Raw genomic sequence first — 18,604 nt, forward strand, 5'->3', positions numbered from 1 at the left:
TGCCCAAAAAATTCTCGCGCCAAGAATGATGCAATAAATATTAGCATTTTGCGGCCTCGCAAACCTAATTTTGCCTGTGAAAATTAAAGAAAAAGGTCAATTTTGAAGAAAAGACTATACCTCAGGTAAGAAAAAATTACTTCCTAAATACTGTTTGTTTTTCCCAATTTTGAAACTGTTAGTCTGCAAAAGGAAATATACATAAACCTGTCTCATGGCAAATATAAGTACAATACATATATTTAAAACTTTATATTAATTCATAAAGTGCCAAACCATAGCTGAGAGTGTCTTAAGTAATGAAAACATACTTATCGAAAGACACCCATCCACATATAGCCAAACCAGTACTGAAACAGTTATCAGTAGAGGTAATGGAATATGAGAGTATATCGTCAATCTGAAAAGGGAGGTAGGAGATGAATCTCTACGACCGATAACAGAAAACCTAAGAAAAGAATTCCCACGAGGAAAACCATAGAATTCAATAGGTGATACTCCCTTCACATCCATTCACTGTACTCTGAGAGGAATTGGGCTTCAAAATGCTGAGAAGCGCATATCACAGAAGAAAATCAAGCACAAACTTACTTCACCACCTCCATAGGAGGCAAAGTTTAAAAAACTGAATTGTGGGTGTGGCGAGGGGTGTATTTATAGGCATTTTGAGGTTTGGGAAACTTTGCCCCTCCTGGTAGGATTGTATATCCCATACGTCACTAGCTCATGGACTCTTGCCAATTACAAGAAATTCCCAACTGTTATGAAGTTGTGGACTCTCCCTGCCTTGGGAAAGAAATAGAAATATGTTTTTACCAGTATGGATGTGCCTTTTCATGCAGAATTTCTTTTTAAATCTTTTTACTTTTTTTAATAGAATAAAGTACTTTTTCTTAACAACCACTTTAACTGTAAGCTCTCTAAGTTAGGGCACAGCAAATAAAGTTGATAATAGTAATATTTAAGCATTTTTATTATGATGAATTAGATAAAGGGGCTTCAAACACAAAATACATTTTATAAGCATCGTACAGATGTTATTCTTCGCCTTCCTCTAGTCATGGGTGCCGCCATGTTAAAATCTATCACTACATTCTGCATTGCAACCTTAGATACAAAATGGCAGCACCCACCATCAGAGGGAGGTGAATGAAATGTATTTAGTGTCCTTTAAGGGTAAGATTTTCTGATTCTTCACCAGTTTACAGATTAATACTGGAAAAAAAAAATAATTGCAGCAAAAATCTGAAAAAAAAAAAACTAGACAGCATTGTGTAGCTCGCTCTACCACAAAAAGACAACAGTATAACAGAAAATGCAGGATTGAATGAGAGAAGCTCTTAAAGCGACAGTAAAGTGAAAAAAACTAAACTAAACGTTGCTGATTCAGATAGAGCATGCACTTTATTTTCCAAATTACTTTGATTATCAAATTTGCTTTGTTCTCTTTGTTTACTTTGTTGAAGAGCATAGCTAGATAGGCTCAGGAGCAGCAATATACTAATGGGAGCTTGGGTCTGATTGGAGGCTGCACATATATGCCCTTTGTCAGTAGCTCACCTGTGTTTAGCTAGCTTACCATAGTGCATGGTTACTCCTTCAATAAAGAATGCCAAGAGAATGAAGCAAATTTGACAACAGAAGGAAATTGGAAAGTTGCTTAGAAAACAAAATGTATGCTTATCTGATAAATGTATTTATTTCCGGGCATGGAGAGTCCACAAAACATTCTAATTACTAGTGGGATATTCACTCCTGGCCAGCAGGAGGAGGCAAAGAGCACACCAGCAGAGCTGTTAAGTATCACTTCCCTTGCCCATAATCCCCAGTCATTCGGCCGAAGGGAAATGGAAAAAGATGATAACACAAGGGTATAGAGTTGCCTGAGGACTAGACAAAAAAAAACTGCTGTCTTAATTTGAATATGGGTGGGTTGTGGACCCTCCATGCCCGGAAGTAAATAACTTTATGAGGTAAGCATACATTTTGTTTTTTTTCCCTATGGCATGGAGAGTCCACAAAACATTCTAATTACTAGTGGGGACCAATACCCAAGCTAGAGGACACAGAATAATTAGGGAGGGAGAACAAGACAGGCGGAACTAAACTGAAGGCACCACCACTTGAAGATCCTTTCTCCCAAAAGAAGCCTCAGCTGAGGCAAAAGTATAAAATTTGTAGAATTTGGAAAAAGTATGAATAGAGGATTAAGTTACATTACAGATTTGCTCCACAGAAGCTTAATTTTTAAAAGCCCATGAAGATGAAACAGCTCTAGTGAAATGGGCTGTAATTCTCTCAGGAGGCTGCTGTCCAGCTGTCTCATAAGCTAAACAGATAAAACTTCTTAACCAGAGAGGAAGAGTGGTAGAAGTGGCCTTCTGACCCCTACGCTTACCAGAGAAAACAATAAACAGGGCAGAAGGCAGCCGAAAATCTTTAGTTGCTTGAAGGTAAAATTTAAGAGCATGCACAACATCCAAGTTATGCAAAAGACTTTCCTTCTGGGAAGAAGGGTTAGGACAAAAAGAAAGAACATCAATTTCATGATTAATATTATGATCCAACACTACCTTAGGGAGAAACCACAGCTTAATAAGTAGGACCACCTTTTCAGCATGAATAAACATAAATTATGCTTACCTGATAAAAAAAAAATTCCATCGTGGGGAGGAGAGTCCACAGCTTCATTCATTACTTGTGCAAATTAAGTACCTGGACACCAGTAGGAGGCAAAGACAACCAAGCCAAAGGCTTAAATACCTCCCCCACTAACCTCCTCCCCCAGTCATTCTACCGAGGGAATAAGGAACAGTAGGAGAAATATCAGGGTATAAATGGTGCCAGAAGCGCAAATTTTATGTCCGCCCACCGGAGACATGGGCGGGAGCCGTGGACTCTCCTCCCCACGAATGGAAATAAAATGATCAGGTAAGCATAATTTAGGTTTTCCATCTAAAGGGGAGGAGAGTCCACTGCTTCATTCATTACTTGTGGGAACAAATACCCAAGTTCTAGAGGACACTGAATGAAAAACGGGAGGGCAAAAAGAAGGCGGACCCTAATCTGAGGCCATCACAGCCTGTAAAACCTTTCTCCCAAAAACAGCTTCCGCCGAAGCAAAAACGTATAATTTGTAAAACTTTGTAAAGGTATGTAAAGAGGACCAGGTAGCTGCCTTACAAATCTGCTCCATAGAGGCCTCATTCTTGAAGGCCCATGACGAAGCCACAGCTCTAGTCAAATGAGCCGTGATCCTCTGAGGAGGCTTATGTCCCGCTGTCTCATAAGCTAAGCAAATCATGCTCCTCAACCAAAATGACAAAGAAGTTGAAGAGGCTTTCTGCCTCTTGCGCTTCCCTGCATACACCACAAAAAGAAGTAGATTGTCTGAAATCCTTTAGTAGCCTGAAGATAAAACTTCAAGGCTCGAACCACGTCCAAATTATGTAGTAACCTCTCCTTAGGAGAAGAGGGGTTAGGACACAAAGAATGAACTACTATTTCCTAATTGATGTTACGGTTAGACACAACTTTGGGAAGAAATCCCAAACCAGTGCGGAGAACAGCCTTTTCAGCGTGACAGACCAAATAAGGAGTCTCAAATTGCAAGGCCGTCAGCTCAGAGACTCTGCGAGCCGATGCAATAGCTAACAGAGAAAGAACCTTCCAGGAAAGAATCAATGTCAGTAGAGTGCATAGCTTCAAACGGAACACTCTGCAACAACCTCAGAACCAAGTTCAAGCTCCAAGGAGGAGCGGACTGTCTAAAAACAGACCTGATTCTAGACAGGGCCTGAACAAAAGACTGAATATAAGGAAGCTCAGCAAGCCTCTTGTGCAACAAAACAGATAATGCCGAAATCTGTCCCCTCAAGGAACTGGCGGCAAGCCCCATCTCCAGTCCATCCTGGAAAAAGGACAAAATCCTGGATACCTTAATCTTGTGCCAAGGATATCCATGCTTCTCACACCAGGACAAGTAAGTCCTCCACACCTTATGATAGATGCGACGGGTGACCGGCTTCCTGGCCTGAACAAGAGTATCAATCACTCTCTGAGAAAGACCTCTCCTGGCCAAGACTAAGCATTCAATCTCCACACAGTCCTCAAAGAATCTAGATTTTGGATGTTGAAAGGGACCCTGTATCAACAGATCCCTGCGACAGGGTAACCTCCATAGAGGCGATGACATCCCCACAAGATCCGCAATCAGAATAGTCGAAGCTTGCTCCTGCTTGATGCAGGCCACTACACGAGGTAGAAGTGACAACGGTGAAAACAGTTAAACTAGGTTGAACCCCCAAGGAACCGCTAAGGCATCTATCAGCTCTGCCTTGGGATCTCTGGACCGCGACCCGTATCAGGGTAGCTTGCGATTGAGTCTGGACTCCATGAGATCTATCTCCGGCGTCCCTGTCAGGGTTTTTCCCTGTTTTGTTTGCCATGTGCTGCTGGCAGCCATTTTACTCACCTCTCTTCCTGACTATGGTGCATTGTGGGGGATGCTGCTCATTTCCTGCACTTCCTTTTACGGCCAGACTGGTGTGCATCATCCATGTGAGACAGGATGCAGTCTTAATGTTACACCGGTTCTTCAGAGACTATGTGAGAACGGCCTGTTTTGTAAACTCGAGAAATGTGAGTTCCATCAGACTCAAGTAACCTTCCTAGGTTATGTTATCTCCATTTCAGGGTTCTCCATGGATCCTGACAAGTTATATGCAGTTCTGCAGTGGCCTCGCCCAGTTGGTCTTCGGTCTATTCAACGTTTCTTTGGGGTTCGCCAATTACTATAGAAAGTTTATTAAAAACTTTTCTTCCTTGGTCAAACGGACATCACCCGTAAAGAGAATGATCCACTCCATTGGTCACCTACTGCCATTAAGACCTTTGATAGTCTTAAGACTGCCTTTGCTGCCGCTCCAGTTCTGGCTCATCCGAACCCTGTCCTGCCTTTCGTTCTTGAGGTCAAAGCGTCTGAAACTGGAGTAGGAGCCCTCTTGTCTCAACGTCCTACGCCTGACGGTTTCTTGCATCCGTGTGGTTTATTCTCTAAGAAATTGTCTCCAGCAGAGTGCAATTATGAAATTGGTGACAGGGAATTACTGGCCATAATTTTGGCACTCAAGGAATGGAGGCATCTTCTCGAGGGTACTAGCGTGTAAATGCTCATTCTTACTGACCACAAGAATTTAACTTATCTATCTGAAGCAAAACGTTTGTCGCCCCGACAGGCCAGATGGGCGCTATTTTTGTCTCGGTTTAATTATGTGGTCTCCTACCTGCCTGGTAGTAAGAATGTTAGGGCTGATGCCCTCTCTCGACAATTTTTGCCTCTGTCCAAGGCGGAGTCTGTACCTACTCCTGTTATACCTCCTGACCATATTTTGGCTACCATACGTACTAATTTGAGATTCTGGCTGCACAAACCAATGCACCTCCTGAGAAACCTAATGGTGTTTTGTTCCTGAGAAACTTCGAACTAAACTTTTGCACACTTACCATCATCCTAAAGCTGCAGGTCACCCAGGCAAGAACCAAATGATTTGGTCTGTCACTCGACAATTCTAGTGGCCAGGTCTTCGTTCTGATGTTGCTGCGTATATTGCCTCCTGCTCAGTTTGTGCACAGAATAAGACTCCTCAACGTCTTCCTGTGGGTCTTCTTCAACCTATTGCTAATGGTGAGCGTCCTTGGACACATCTTTCCATGGACTTCATTGTCAAGCTCCCTGTTTCCAATGGCAATACCGTTATCCTTATGGTGGTTGACCGTTTTTCTAAAATGTCACATTGCATTCCCTTGATTAAGCTGCCTACCGCTCAGGAGTTTGCTTCAATTTTTGCCCGGGAGGTCTTCCGTTTACATGGGTTACCCAAGGAGATGTCGGACCGGGGTAGCCAGTTTGTCTCCAGATTTTGGCGTTCCTTTTGTGCTCAAATGGGGATCCAGCTTTCCTTCTCCTCAGCATATCACCCTCAATCCAATGGGGCTGCGGAACGGTCTAATCAAGCTCTGGAGCAGTTCCTCTGTTGCTATGTCTCAGATCACCACAATAATTGGTCTGAACGGTTACCTTCGGCAGAGTTTGCTCGTAATAGTGCTATTAATGCTTCCTCCAAGCTATCCCCGTTCATGGCGAATTATTGGTTTCAACCACCCTTGTTGCCCGATTCATTCATGTCTCAGGGTATTCCGGCTTTGGATGAGCATCTCCGGCAACTCCGTTCCACGTGGGTGCAGATTCAGGATTGCCTTCATCGTTCTATGCAGCACCAATCGTTCCAGGCTGATCGCAGGCGTCCTACCAGGTTGGTGAGAGAGTTTGGCTGTCCTCCTGCAACTTGAACCTTCATGTGCCTTCCAATAAATTGGCTTATGTTGGTCCTTTTCGAATACAGCGATGGGTTAATCCTGTGGCCTACGCTCTTGACCTTCCACCTGCTATGCGCATCTCCAATGTTTTTCATGTCTCCCTCTTGAAACCATTGGTTTGTAATCGGTTTACCACTGTTTTGCATCGCCCCCGTCCTATCTTTGTTGACAACCATGAGGAGTATGAGGTCAGCAGCATTATTGACTCTCGTATGTCCAGGGGCCGTGTACAGTATTTGGTTCATTGGAGGGGCTACGGTCCGGAGGAGCGTTCTTGGGTTCCCTCCTCTTATGTTCATGCTCCCGCCCTCCTCCGTGCCTTCCATGCCCGTTTCCCCAATAAGCCTTTTGTCCTCCCGCGGGGGATGGGTCGTTGAGGGGAGGGTACTGTCAGGGTTTTTCCCTGTTTTGTTTGCCATGTGCTGCTGGCAGCCATTTTACTCATCTCTCTTCCTGACTATGGTGCATTGTGGGGGATGCTGCTCATTTTCTGCACTCCCTTTTATGGCCAGACTGGTGTGCATCATCCATGTGAGACAGGATGCAGTCTCAGAATTGTGATTTAATCATTTATTATTTAAAGGGCCTCTGTTCAGTATGATTTGTCTTTGCGTTGTCTCAGACCTGTTTGTGAGAGTTCCTGTGTATTACCTGGCTGCCTGATGTCCTTCCTGGTTCCTGATCCCTGGCTTGTTCCTGACTCTGCTGTTTTCCTTGTTCCTGATTCCGGCTCGTCTGACTATTCGCTTTGGCTCCTGACTCAGCTCATCTGATTACCAGCTCTGGTTTTGACGCCTGGCTTGTTATTTGACTTGTGGACTTTTTATTATTTTTTGCTATTAATAAACGTGTGATTATTTTTGCACTTCTGCACCCTGACAGTCCTCCATCTGTGACAAATCTCCGCAAACACCTCAGGATGGAGAGACCATTCACCCGGATGGAAAGATTGCCTGCTGAGAAAATCTGCTTCCCAGTTGACCACACCCGGAATGTGGATTGCTGAGAGCGAAAAACTGTGGGACCCTCATTGCTAGGGAGCTTCTCCCAGAGGAGGCCACGCCCTCAGAGCATTGTAGATTGCTCAAAGTTCCAGAATATTGATCGGGAGGAGAGACTCCTCTTGAGACCACTTCCCTGAGCCATCCTGGCACCCCAAACAGCTCCCCATGCTGCCAGACTCGCGTCCGTGGTCACAATCTCCCAGGACGTTCTCAGGAAAGATGTCCCTTGGGACAGTTGTTCCGGACAGATCCACCAAGAGATGGTATCCCTCGTCCGATCGTCCATAGAAATCTGTTGGGATAGGTCTGTATAATCGCTGTTCCACTGTCTCAACATATACAACTGAAGAGGTCTTAGATGGAACCTGGCGAATGGAATGACATTGATGTTGGACACCATGAGCCCGATCACCTCGATACTCTGAGCCACAGAGGGACTGGAGGAGGACTGAAGGGCAAGACAGGTGTACGCAATCTTCCTGCGTCGCTGATCTGTGAGAAATATCCTCATGGATATGGAATCTATTATCGTTTCCAGGAACTCCACCCTGTTGCTGGGAATCAGGGAGCTCTTTCCTGAGTTCATCTTCCAACCGTGAGATTGGAGCAAAAGAAGAAGGGCCCTCGAGTGACTGAACGACGGCACCTGTACTAGGATGTTGTCAAGATAGGGCGCCACAGCAATGCCTCTGGATCTGGCTACTGCAAGTAGCGCCCCCAGAACCTTTGTAAAGACTGTCAGGGCCGTCGCCAGACCGAAGGGAAGAGCCACAAACTCAGAAACGCAAATCTCAGGAACCTGAAGTAATCCCTGTGGATTGGCACATTAAGGTAGGCATCCTTCAAGTCTATTGTCGTCATGAACTGCCCCTATTGAACTAGGGGCAGAATAGATTTGATTGTTTCCATTTTGAATAATGTAAAAGCCAGAAACTTGTTTAAACCTTTTAGGTCTAGAATCGGGCAGAACGTGCCCTCCTTCTTTGGGACCACAAAAAGGTTTGAATAGTACCCTAAACCCCTTTCTGCTGGGGGTACTGGTACAATAACTCAGAGAGGAGATCCCTCACACATTCTGGGAAGACGTCTCTCTTTTCTGGTCTGGAAGACAGATTTGACAGAAGGAATCTGCCCCTGGGTGGATGAGATCTGAACCCTATCCTGTATCCCTGGCAATAACCTCCTGAACCCAAGGGTGTTAAACGTCCTGCAACCAGGCCTCTGAGAAGAGAGATAATCTGCCTCCTACTTGGTCCGGAGACCGGTCAGGGGCCGCACCTTCATGCCGACTTTGTGTCGGCATGCTTCTTGTTCTGCTTGGACTTATTCCAAGACTGAACTGACTTCCAAGAGCCCTTGGACTGATCTGTTTTCGCTGCGGCCTAGTGACGTTTTGGCCTTGTCCGCACGAAAGGGACGAAAAGTAGATCCCTTAGGCTTAGCCTTCTTATCCTGCGGTAGGAAAGCACCCTTGCCTCCCGTAACCAAGGATATCATAGAGTCCAATCCTGGACCGAACAGGATCTTTCCTTGAAAGGGAAGGGATAGCAGTCTAGACTTAGAGGTCTTGTCCACAGACCACAACTTTAGCCACAGAACCCTGCAGGGTAGTATGGAAAAACCTGATACCTTAGCATTCAGGCGAATAATTTGCATATTGGCATCACAAATAAAAGAATTAGCGAACCTCAAGGCCTTATTTCTATCCTGTATCTCATCAAGGGGAGTCTCTCTCTTGACCATGTCCGACAGAGATTCATACTAATATGTCGCAGCTCCGGCTACCCCAGCTACTGCCATTGCCGGCTGAAAAACAAACCTGTGTGTTGAAACATTTTTCTTAACATGTTTTCTAACTTTTTATCCATGGGCTCTTTAAACGACAAACTATCCTCAAGAAGAATCGTTGTCCGCTTTGCGAGCGTAGAGATAGCACCATCCACCTTAGGAACAGTCCCCCATAGCTTGAGCTGAGAGTCCGGGATGGGGAACAGCTTTTTAAAAGAAGAAGGGGAAAAGGAAGAACCTAATCTCTCCCATTCATTCTTAATAATGTTAGCCATCTTAACAGGAACCAGGAAGGTCTGAGGCACCACCCTGTCCTCATATACTTTATCAAGCTTAGAAATCGAAGGTTCCTCCGGTAGTTTTGATACCGGGAACCTCGCGAATAGCAAGCACTTGCTTCAGCAAAAAGCAAAAATTTTTCATCCTAAACATAAAGTCAGGCTCCTCCGCAGTCGGAGCTTTAGATGACAGAAGGAACGTCCTCCAAAAAGTCGGAGTCGTCAGTGAATAATCTTTCCAAAATTGCCACATTTAACCTTACGCTTTCGTTTAGTAGAACATGGTAAGGCACTAATCACCTTAGACACCGCCGTTTGCAGTTGATATGCAAAATCTGGCGGCCAACGGATCTCTCCAGTAGGAGAAATGGTTGTGCCCTGGGGCGCTGCATGTGTAATCGGAGATGAATGTAGGGAACGCACCTCACGGGAGGGGAACCCTCAGAGGTGGGCGGATCAGTAGTACTAGACATCTTATTCTTTCTAGATGTTGTAACTTTATCAAGTTCTATCAGAACCTCCTTGCAATAAACACAGGTATGAGACTTTGCTAAAGAGGGAGTACCCTCTAATGCGTCAGAGTCCTCCATAGCTTGCGCCTTTAATACGGACTAGATATAATTTATAAAAAAATGGCACCTTTATAACCTCCAATGGCCGGGGCACTCGCCACCTCTTATGACCCGGGCCACAGAAACATTTCCTTATCTTTTCCTTCAGCTAGTCAAGCAGAGGAAGACAAATAGGCCACACCCGGTCAGAAGAAATGCCTTGCAGTACCGCCCCTGCACTTGGGAGAAAAATGTGCCAAATTGGCCGCACAATACTCCCAGAAATGAAACTAAAAGTCAACCCATTCCCAGAGCCTCATCTCACACATATCGCATCAATGACACAAATAATATTATGTAGAGAACCCCCCTGTTCAATAATCCCCCTACCAGGTATATTAACCCTCTATTCTATAAAGATAAAATGTTTCACACTGTGACCCTGTCTTCTGCGTTATCATTATGTGTATAACAAATGTAACAATCTTACCAGAATCTATGCAGTGGAACAGGAACACGGCCTCTAAAGTGTGACAGTGTAGTAGCATCCCTCCTGACATGGACTTGAGTGTAGAAAGCAGGCAGCGAAACTCGTCAACGCTGATTGCTTATGGAGCTGTTAAAATTAGTTGGGATGGTTTTGCAGAAAGACTCTCCCTGCATCTCGAGACTCTAACTTTCACCTAAGCTGTAACTGAGAGGCTGACAGGACTACTTAAAAATCCAGTCCCATTCCGAAGAGTCTACTCCAAATCTTCCAACACTTCTCTGCCAACCTCCTGTGACGAAAGGCAAAGAATGACTGGGGGATGAGGGAAGTGGGGGAGATATTTAAGCCTTTGCCTCCTCCTGGTGGCCAGGTTCTTAATTCCCACAAGTAATGAATGAAGTCGTAGACTCTCCTCCCCTTTAGATGGAAATAAGGTAAGTAATCACACTGCAGAGCCGAAAGTTCTGAAACTCTGCGAGCAGAAGAAATAGCAAGAAGAAACAAAATCTTTCAAGATAGTAAATGAAAACTAACAGAATGAACAAGTTTAAGACTCCAAGGAGGAGCAACAGATTTAAACCCTGGCCTGATTCTGACCAAGGCCTGAACAAAAGACTGAACATCTGGCAGAAGAATAGACAGAGCAGAAATCTGACCCTTCAAAGTACTAACCGACAAACCCATCTCCAGGCCCTCCTGAAAAAAAGCAAAAATGCGAGGAACCCTTACTTTGTTCCAAGAAAAATCTTTTAAATTACACAAATGAAGGTATTTACACCATACCCTATGGTAAATTCTGTGAGTAACTGGTTTACGAGCCTGAAGCATAGTATCTATGACTTTCTCAGAGAAGTTACGTCTAGCTAAACTTAGACATTCAATCTCCAAGCAGTCAGCTTCAGAGAAACCAGATTTGGATGAAGAAAGTAGAAGGTCCTTCCTGAAAGGTAACCCCCATTGTGGAAGAGATGACATCATCACCAGATCCGTGAACCAGATCCTGCGAGGCCATGCAGGAGCTATTACAATCACAGAAGCTCTCTCCTGTTTAATGCAAGCAATTACTCGTGGAAGCAACACAAACGGAGGAAATAGGTATGGCTAGATTGAAGCTCCAAGGAACCGCTAGAGCATCTACCAGAACGGCTTGAGGATCTCTTGACCTTGAACTATACTTTGGAAGCTTTGCGTTTTGACGAGACGCCATCAGATCCAACTCCGGAACCCCCCACCTGAGAGTTATTGTGAAAACCTCTGGGTGGAGAGCCCACTCTCCAGGATGATAAGGTTGCCTGCTTAGAAAATCCGCCTGCCATTTGTCCACTCCTGGTATGGGGATTTCAGAGAGATGGCAATCGTGAGACTCCATCCACTGGAGAATGCGAGATACCCCCTTCATTGCCAAGGAACTCTGAGTTCCTCCCTGGGGATTGATGTAGGCTACCGAGGTGATGTTGTCCGACTGCAATCGGATAAATCAGACCAAAGCTAGTTGAGGCCAAGCTATTAGAAATGGAAAATTGCTCTCAACTCCAAGATGTTTATTGGAAGAGATGACTCCTCTGGAGTCCACAGACCCTGTGTCTTTAAGAAACCCCAAACGGCTCCCTAGCCTAACAGGCTGGTGTCCGTGGTCACAATAACCCAGGAAGGCCTCAGGAAGCATGTGCCCGAGACAGATGGTCCTGTGAAACCCACCATGAGAGTGAGACTCTTGTTGGGGAATCCAAATTTATCTTCTGCAAGAGATCTGAGTGGTCCCCGTTCCATTGACTAAGCATGCATAGCTGCAGGTCTCAGATGGAACCGAACAAAAGGAATGATGTCCATGGAGGCAACCATCAGTCCAATCACCTCCATGCATGGAGCCACAGATGGACGAATAGCAGACTGGAGACAGGCAAGAAACATGAAGCATGGATTTTCTGACGTCCGTCAGAAAAATCTTCATGGACAGGGAATTTATGATTGTTCCCAAGAAACAAATCCTTGTATCTGGAACAAGGGAACACTTTTACAGATTCAATTTCCACCCGTGGGAAAGCAGAATAGACAACAACATCTTGGTATGAGATCTTGCTAGATGAAAAACATAATTTATGTAAGAACTTACCTGATAAATTCATTTCTTTCATATTAGCAAGAGTCCATGAGCTAGTGACGTATGGGATATACATTCCTACCAGGAGGGGCAAAGTTTCCCAAACCTCAAAATGCCTATAAATACACCCCTCACCACACCCACAAATCAGTTTAACGTATAGCCAAGAAGTGGGGTGATAAGAAAAAAGTGCGAAGCATAAAAAATAAGGAATTGGAATAATTGTGCTTTATACAAAAAAATCATAACCACCACAAAAAAAGGGGTGGGCCTCATGGACTCTTGCTAATATGAAAGAAATGAATTTATCAGGTAAGTTCTTACATAAATTATGTTTTCTTTCATGTAATTAGCAAGAGTCCATGAGCTAGTGACGTATGGGATAATGACTACCCAAGATGTGGATCTTCCACGCAAGAGTCACTAGAGAGGGAGGGATAAAATAAAGACAGCCAATTCCGCTGAAAAAAATCCACACCCAAAACATAGTTTAAATCTTATAATGAAAAAAAACTGAAATTATAAGCAGAAGAATCAAACTGAAACAGCTGCCTGAAGTACTTTTCTACCAAAAACTGCTTCAGAAGAAGAAAACACATCAAAATGGTAGAATTTAGGAAAAGTATGCAAAGAAGACCAAGTGGCTGCTTTGCAAAGCTGATCAACCGAAGCTTCATTCCTAAACGCCCAGGAAGTAGAAACTGACCTAGTAGAATGAGCCGTAATCCTTTGAGGCAGAGTTTTACCCGACTCGACATAAGCATGGTGAATCAAAGATTTTAACCAAGATGCCAAAGAAATGGCAGAAGCCTTCTGACCTTTCCTAGAACCGGAAAAGATAACAAATAGACTAGAAGTCTTTCGGAAATCCTTAGTAGCTTCAACATAACCACAATTTCTCTACTAATGTTGTTAGAATTCACAACCTTAGGTAAAAATTTAAAAGAAGTTCCCAACACCGCCTTATCCTGATGAAAAATCAGAAAAGGAGACTCACAAGAAAGAGCAGATAATTCAGAAACTCTTCTAGCAGAAGAGATGGCCAAAAGAAACAAAACTTTCCAAGAAAGCAATTTAATGTCCAGCGAATGCATAGGTTCAAACGGAGGAGCTTGAAGATCCCCCAGAACCAAATTCAAACTCCACGGAGGAGAGATTGACTTAATGACAGGTTTTATACGAACCAAAGCTTGTACAAAACAATGAATATCAGGAAGACTAGCAATCTTTCTGTGAAAAAGAACAGAAAGGGCAGAGATTTGTCCTTTCAAGGAACTTGCAGACAAACCTTTATCCAAACCATCCTGAAGAAACTGTAAAATTCTAGGAATTCTAAAAGAATGCCAAGAAAATTGATGAGAAAAACACCAAGAAATGTAAATCTTCCAGACTCGATAATATATCTTGCTAGATACAGATTTACGAGCCTGTAACATAGTATTAATCACAGAATCAGAGAAATCTCTATGACTGAGAATCAAGCGTTCAATCTCCATACCTTCAAATTTAAGGATTTGAGATCCTGATGGAAAAAAGGACCTTGCGATAGAAGGTCTGGTCTTAACGGAAGAGTCCATGGTTGACAAGTGGCCATCCGGACAAGATCTGCATACCAAAACCTGGGAGGCCATGCTGGAGCCACCAGCAGAACAAACGAGCACTCCTTTAGAATCTTGGAAATCACTCTTGGAAGAAGAACTAGAGGCGGAAATATATAGGCAGGATGATACTTCCAAGGAAGTGACAATGCATCCACTGCCTCCGCTTGAGGATCCCTGGATCTGGACAGATACCTGGGAAGCTTCTTGTTTAGATGAGAAGCCATCATATCTATTTCTGGAAGCCCCCACATTTGAACAATCTGAAGAAATACCTCTGGGTGAAGAGACCATTCGCCCGGATGTAACGTTTGGCGACTGAGATAATCCGCTTCCCAATTGTCTATACCTGGGATATGAACCGCAGAAATTAGACAGGAGCTGGATTCCGCCCATACCAGAATTCGAGATACTTCTTTCATAGCCAGAGGACTGTGAGTCCCTCCTTGATGATTGACATATGCCACGGTTGTGACATTTTCCGTCTGAAAACAAATGAACGACTCTCTCTTTAGAAGAGGCCATGACTGAAGAGCTCTGAAAATTGCACGGAGTTCCAAAATGTTGATTGGTAATCTCACCTCCTGAGATTCCCAAACCCCTTGTGCTGTCAGAGACCCCCAAACGGCTCCCCAACCTGTCAGACTTGCATCTGTTGAAATCACAGTCCAGGTCGGAAGAACAAAAGAAGCCCCCTGAACTAAACGATGGTGGTCTGTCCACCACGTCAGAGATTGTCGTACAATCGGTTTTAAAGATATTAATTGAGATATCTTTGTATAATACCTGCACCACTGGTTCAGCATACAGAGCTGAAGAGGTCGCATGTGAAAACGAGCAAAGGGGATCGCGTCCGATGCAGCAGTCATAAGACCTAGAATTTCCATGCATAAGGCTACCGAAGGGAATGATTGAGACTGAAGGTTTCGACAAGCTGAAACCAATTTTAGACGTCTCTTGTCTGTCAGAGACAGAGTCATGGACACTGAATCTATCTGGAAACCTAAAAAGGTTACCCTTGTCTGAGGAATCAATGAACTTTTTGGTAAATTGATCCTCCAACCATGTTCTCGAAGAAACAATACAAGTTGATTCGTATGAGATTCTGCTAAATGTGAAGACTGAGCAAGTACCAAGATATCGTCCAAATAAGGAAATACCACAATACCCTGTTCTCTGATTACAGAGAGAAGGGCACCGAGAACCTTTGTAAAAATCCTTGGAGCTGTTGCTAGGCCAAACGGCAGAGCAACAAACTGGTAATGCTTGTCTAGAAAAGAGAATCTCAGAAACTGATAGTGATCTGGATGAATCGGAATATGCAGATATGCATCCTGTAAATCTATTGTGGACATATAATGCCCTTGCTGAACAAAAGGCAGAATAGTCCTTATAGTTACCATCTTGAATGTTGGTATCCTTACATAATGATTCAATATTTTTAAATCCAGAACTGGTCTGAAGGAATTCTCCTTCTTTGGTACAATGAAAAGATTTGAGTAAAACCCCAGCCCCTGTTCCAGAACTGGAACTGGCATAATTACTCCAGCCAACTCTAGATCTGAAACACATTTCAGAAATGCTTGAGCTTTCACTGGATTTACTGGGACACGGGAAAGAAAAAATCTTCTTGCAGGAGGCCTGATCTTGAAGCCTATTCTGTACCCTTGTGAAACAATGTTCTGAATCCAAAGATTGTGAATCGAATTGATCCAAATTTCTTTGAAAAATCGTAATCTGCCCCCTACCAGCTGAGCTGGAATGAGGGCCGCACCTTCATGTTGACTTGGGAGCTGGCTTTGGCTTTCTAAAAGGCTTGGATTTATTCCAGACTGGAGATGGTTTCCAAACTGATACTGCTCCTGTAGGGGAAGGATCAGGCTTTTGTTCCTTATTGTGACGAAAGGAACGAAAACGATTAGTAGACCTAAATTTACCTTTCGATTTTTTATCCTGTGGTAAAAAAAGTTCCTTTCTCTCCAGTAACAGTTGAAATAATAGAATCCAACTGTGAACCAAATAATTTATTACCCTGGAAAGAAAGGGAAAGCAAAGTTGACTTAGAAGACATATCAGCATTCCAAGTTTTAAGCCATAAAGCTCTTCTAGCTAAAATAGATAGACATATACCTGACATCAACCCTGATGATATCAAAGATGGCATCACAAATATAATTATTAGCATGTTGAAGAAGATTAACAATGCTATGAGAATTATGATCTGATACTTGTTGCACTAAAGCTTCCAACCAAAAAGTTGAAGCTGCAGCAACATCCGCTAAAGATATAGCAGGTCTAAGAAGATTACCTGAACATAAGTAAGCTTTTCTTAGAAAGGATTCAATTTTCCTATCTAAAGGATCCTTAAAGGAAGTACTATCTGCCGTAGGAATAGTAGTACGTTTAGCAAGAGTAGAGATAGCCCCATCAACCTTAGGGATTTTGTCCCAAAACTCTAATCTGTCAGCTGGCACAGGATATAATTGCTTAAAACGTTTAGAAGGAGTGAATGAATTACCCAAATTATTCCATTCCCTGGAAATTACTTCAGAAATAGCATCAGGGACAGGAAAAACTTCTGGAATAACTACAGGAGATTTAAAAACCTTATTTAAACGTTTAGATTTAGTATCAAGAGGACCAGATTCCTCTATCTCTAATGCAATTAAGACTTCTTTAAGTAAAGAACGAATAAATTCCATTTTGAATAAATATGAAGATTTATCAGCATCAACCTCTGAAACTGAATCCTCTGAACCAGAGGAAACATTATCGGAATCAGAATGATGATGTTCATTTAAAAATTCATCTGAAAAATGAGAAGTTTTAAAAGACCTTTTCCGTTTACTAGAAGGAGGAATAACAGACATAGCCTTCTTAATGGATTTAGAAACAAAATCTCTTATGTTAACAGGAACACTCTGAGTATTAGATGTTGATGGAACAACAACAGGTAATGTAACATTACTAAAGGAAATATTATCTGCATTAACAAGTTTGCCATGACATTCATTACAAACAACAGCTGGAGGAACAGATACCAGAAGTTTACAGCAAATACACTTAACTTTGGTAGATCCAACATCAGGCAGCGATTTTCCAGAAGTATCTTCTGATTCAGCGTCCAACTGAGACATCTTGCAATATGTAATAGAAAAAACAACATATAAAGCAAAATTGATCAAATTCCTTAAATGAGTTTCAGGAATGGGAAAAAATGCCAGTGAACAAGCTTCTAGCAACCAGAAGCAAATAAACAATAAGACTTAAATAATGTGGAGACAATAATGACGCCCATATTTTTTAGCGGCAAAAAAGACGCCCACATTATTTGGCGCCTAAATGCTTTTAGCGCCAAAAATGACGCCACATCCGGTAACGCCGACACTTTTGGCGCAAAAAAGTAAAAAAATTACGCAACTTCCGGTGACAAGAACGACGCCGGAAATAACAAATAATTTTTTGCGCCAAAAATGACGCAATAAAATGAAGCATTTTCAGCCCCCGCGAGCCTAACAGCCCACAGGAAAAAAAAAAGTCAAATTTTAAGGTAAGAAAAAAATTGATTATTCAAATGCATTATCCCATATAATGAAACTGACTGTCTGAAATAAGGAATGTTGAACATCCTGAATCAAGGCAAATAAATGTTTAAACACAATTATTTAGAACTTTATATAAAAAGTGCCCAACCATAGCTTAGAGTGTCACAAAAATAAGACTTACTTACCCCAGGACACTCATCTACATGTAGTAGAAAGCCAAACCACTACTGAAACGAGAATCAGTAGAGGTAATGGTATATAAGAGTATATAGTCGATCTGAAAAGGGAGGTAAGAGATGAATCTCTACGACCGATAACAGAGAACCTATGAAATAGACCCCGTAGAAGGAGATCATTGAATTCAAATAGGCAATACTCTCTTCACATCCCTCTGACATTCACTGCACGCTGAGAGGAAAACCGGGCTCCAACCTGCTGCGGAGCGCATATCAACGTAGAATCTAGCACAAACTTACTTCACCACCTCCACAGGAGGCAAAGTTTGTAAAACTGATTTGTGGGTGTGGTGAGGGGTGTATTTATAGGCATTTTGAGGTTTGGGAAACTTTGCCCCTCCTGGTAGGAATGTATATCCCATACGTTACTAGCTCATGGACTCTTGCTAATTACATGAAAGAAAGATGGCGCTTGAACTAGAATGTTGTCCAGATAAGGCACTACAGCAATACCCTGGGACCTCACCACTGCCAGAAGAGCCCACAGAACATTTGTAAAAATTCTGGCAGCTGTAGCAAGGCCAAAAAAGAAGGGCAACAAACTGGAAATGTTTGTCCTGGAAGGCAAACCTTAGATACTGGTAATGATTCCTGTGAATAGGAACATGAAGATACGCGTCCTTCAGATCTATGGT

The 18,604-nt window shown here is 43.0% G+C and overlaps 1 protein-coding gene across 12 annotated transcripts in view; it reads right to left on the bottom strand.

The window, feature by feature from the left end:
* Window positions 1-18,604, bottom strand: part of NCOR2 (nuclear receptor corepressor 2) — a 1,025,928-nt gene that overhangs the window by 289,160 nt on the left and 718,164 nt on the right. The window lies entirely within an intron of this gene.

The sequence above is a fragment of the Bombina bombina genome, chromosome 2 (assembly GCF_027579735.1).
Source record: "Bombina bombina isolate aBomBom1 chromosome 2, aBomBom1.pri, whole genome shotgun sequence".
In the NCBI taxonomy this organism is placed as follows: Eukaryota; Metazoa; Chordata; class Amphibia; order Anura; family Bombinatoridae; genus Bombina; species Bombina bombina.